We start from the raw sequence: 4,207 nt of genomic DNA on the forward strand, positions 1-4,207 counted from the left end.
AGTTTCTGGTCGGTTCCCGAAGGAGACATTGGGTGCCTCTTGGCATTGGCAGGTTGGTATAAGCCCTGACAGGTTTCTGCCATGAGCCGTATGAGATCACCGTGGAACCGCAGAGCAGGGCTCCTTACTTGCTTCACGCAGGGCCTGTCATTCATTCACACAAGCACACAGTAGAGTTAGTAAAGCACAGCAGAAAACGTGTTCGCTAAAAGAACAAAGAACTAAAGCTCCAAGCATCCTTACCTTGTCCTGAAGGATCCTGGACGAGCCCCCAAGATGAAAGGTTGTTGTTGAATCACGCGAAGACACCGGGATTCTTGGCCCCCGGAGGAGAAGAATTCAATCCAGGGCCCAGAGACGAGGCTTGATCGCTCAGAGCTTTTGTGTAATAAAGTTTTATTAAAGTATAAAGGAGATAGAGAAATCTTCTGACATAGGCATCAGAAGGGGGCAGAAAGAGCACCTGCTTGCTAGTGTTAACAATGAAGTTATATACTCCAAAGAATGTCTGGAGGTTGTAAAGACCTCCCATAATTTACATTTTAAGATAACAGAATTAGCCAGAAGGTTTAATCCAGAGACTGTCCTCAGGCAGGATGCCTTATTGTTATATAATCCTAAAGAATGTAGAAAAAGAAAAAAAAGTTTGTCCTTTCTTCCTCCTTGAGAATTCCAGACCCCTCTCTCCTTGGGGACCCCTAGACTCCTTATCAACCTGCCTAGGAAATGACTCTCTCACTAGTACTTGGCTGGGGTATCAAGTTGTGAGAGTCACTGCACTCAGTGAGTACTTTCTAACCATCGTAAGTCATGCTTACATGCCGTGAAAATCCACCTGTCCTGGGACAGGCTTCTTTATGTGTTCTGCTGGATAGTATTGCTGGGTTATAACTAAGGGAAAATACAACTTACTCTTGGCACCCAAGGGGAATCAACCGCTTCTTACTTGGTAGGCCCTGATCATGTCCAGTTTTTATCTGTGCTATCCATGTGGTCTCGCCTCTGTTTCTTATTCTTCACAAGAATCTATATTTGCTCAAAATTTAAACTAATTTAGTCATCTTCCTCAGCAGAGGTTTTTCACTGTTCCTCCTCCAGTTTTCCTTTTACATATATATGTATTTAATTTATATTTGGAAGCATCCTCCTCTTTTAAGTAAGAATATAGGTAAGCTCAGTCTAATTCTGTACTCTAATGAAGTAATTAGGTATAGCCATGTAGTGTTTAATGATACAGTGTTTGTAATGATCAATGACACTTGGGCCCTTAATTCAGGATTACATAGCAGAAAGTATTTTGTGAATATCTGAAAGTGGATTTTATTTTGTGAGAAAGAAAGTAAAATACTTTTCAAAACATTGAACTAACATAATTTGAGATTATTGAGTGCACTACCCTGGGTTGGGAAGATCCCTGGAGAAGGAAATGGCAGCCCACTCCAGTGTTCTTGCCTGGGAAATCCCATGGACAGAGAAGCCTGGCAGGCTGCAGTCCCTGGGGTCACAGGGACTATGACCCTGGTAGTTAACACAGGGTGGTTAACACAGGGTGGTTAACACAGGGTGTTTTCTATGGTGGTTAACACACACCATAGAAAACCCTTTGTAATACTATTTGTATAACTAAAGACAGTCTAGTATGTTTTTGAAAATTACTGAACAACAGTTTTTTTGGTCACTAGTATCGCTGCAAGATGTAGTTTTGCAGGTGTGACCATAAAGAGTATCTTTTAATCTGCTTTTTTAAAGCTCCCAACAAATTTTAAAGATTAGTTTTTGATCACAAATTATTTTATTTGTAAAGGATGAAGAAACACTGTATGTTCCTAGGAATAGTGAAATGGTTCATTCTCTGATTTAACACAAACACAGGTTCATTCTCTGAATTAAATTCTTGGGAGAATCTCTTAAACAATGCCTTGGTATAATATTGAAAAACAATGCCAACTACCTTTTTGCCACGTTTCATGTTTTCAATAGTGTTATTTAAAATATATAATTACCAGTAATAAGCTGGCTTGAACTAAGTACACGTTTTCTATGGAAATTTAAATTTTATTTAGTTAGTAGAATACATCCTTAAACACTCTGAATGTTAAGTTGAAGTTCCTGGAGTTTGTGAAGTAAAATAATGGCCACTAATATCTATGTGCAGGTTGAGCTGGAAACTCAAGAATCTTCAGGAATAAAGGTTAATTAGCTTGTATAATAGCTATTAACATGTAATAATTAGGATTTGGATTATGAATATAAGAACAGATGCTTTTGTATGCATGAGAGAGCTGCTTTTTTCTTGTTGTTAATTAATTATTGTTTTGGCTGTGCTGGGTCTTAGTTGTGGCCTTCTGGATCTTTCATTGCAATGCCCGGGCTTCTCTCTAGTTGTGGCCCAGGGACTCAAGAGCGCATAGGTTCAGTAGCAGCATCAACCAGAGACAGGTGGGATCTTAGTTCCTGGACCAAGGGACAGAATTCATGGCCGCTGCATTGTGAGTGGGAAGTCACTGAGAGAGTTAGTTTAATAACAAATTTGTATGACTACGTGACTGGTTCTTTGGAAATAAAAAGGAGAGAAAAATCTAAAATCGTTTTTTATGATTAGATGTACAGTTAAAGAATGAAAGAAGACTGTGGTTATAAATATTTTCAGAAAATAGAATAAGGAAATGGATAAGGACACTGGCAACAATGTATTTATGTCTCCCACAGCTGAGAACTTACATGTGCACATACCTTTGTATCCAAAGGTACATATATAATAATTATAACAATGCAATATGATAAATGATATTGTAGAACTGTGTTTAGAAAGTGCTAAGAGTTTCTCAGCTCAGAATACTAAGGAGTGTGTGTAGCAATAAACATCTAGAAAAATGGTATAGATGATCCTATTTGCAAAGCAAAAAAAAAAAATAAGACACAGCTGCAGAGAACAAATGTATGAATACAGAGGGAAAAGTAGGGTGAGAGGAACTGGGAGACTGGGGTTGACACACTATCAATACTATGTATAAAATTGATAACTAATGAGAACATACACTACTTAACTGCACTGTGGTGAACTGAATGGGTAGGAAGTCCAAAAAGCAGGGCATATATGTCATGTAAGGCTGATTCATTTTCTTGTAAGGCAGAAATGAACACAACATTGTAAAGCAACTATACTCCAATAAAAACTAATAAAAAAGAAAAGAAAAAATAAGTGAGGACAATGATTAAGGAGGAAGAAATGGTCAGCAAGCTAAACATTACAAGGGATATACGGAAGGATCAAAACACATGGATATCTGATGAACAAAACAAACCAGAAATTGAGGCAGTCCTGAATCATACACAAAGATCACCTGTGAAAAGACATTAACTGAAGATCTGTTTAAAGAATGCCATTCTAATCAGCCCCACCACCATTCTCTCCCACCCCCACTCATCATGCAGACCAATTGGCAGCCAAGGGCATACCTGGAAGCCAAAAAATTAAACTGGTACTTCTCTCTAAGACAACAATCAAATTGACTCAGAAGATTAAGACTTCTCCTAGGGTGTTGGCACCCCTACATAAAGCGTTCCTCATTTACAGCAAGTCCATCTTAATGGTTAACTTTCCACTAACAATGCCCACATCCAATTTTCTCATTTGTAGGCTCCACTTAACTAACCAGCTTTCACAATTCAGCTACCGCTTTAGGGTAAAGATTGTAGGAAATCAGTCCTATCTCTACAAAAAGAGAGTAATAGTGTATAGACTTAAAATTACAAAAGTTATATTGGTGTCATAATATTTAAATTCATAGACAATCAGTACAATCTTTTGAAAAGACATTCCAGTAAATGTTGCAGCAGGGACAATACTTGCCCAGTGGAAGGGATGGTGAAGTAACACAGTGAGACATAATAGATACTCATATTTCTGGCTGGACTTGAAATATCTAAAATGTTGAGGGGCCCACTTTAAGAAAAAAAGGATACACAGTGATGAATAAAGAGCGGCTGGGTCCTTGAACTGGACTTAAGCTTCAGTTAAATTGTCCTCTAGGTAGGGATGAAGAAACAAAGTGCAGTGAGAATAAAGGGCTTTAAAAATGTCCTGCTTCTTTGCTTGAAACAGTTCTTGGAATGGAGATGCACTAGAGAAGCCAGAGACATTTAGACCAGTTGGTGATGGAGTTGGTGATGGACAGGGAGGCCTGGCGTGCTGCGATTCATGGGG

The sequence above is a fragment of the Bison bison genome, unplaced genomic scaffold, assembly GCF_000754665.1.
Source record: "Bison bison bison isolate TAMUID 2011002044 unplaced genomic scaffold, Bison_UMD1.0 scf7180017860731, whole genome shotgun sequence".
In the NCBI taxonomy this organism is placed as follows: Eukaryota; Metazoa; Chordata; class Mammalia; order Artiodactyla; family Bovidae; genus Bison; species Bison bison.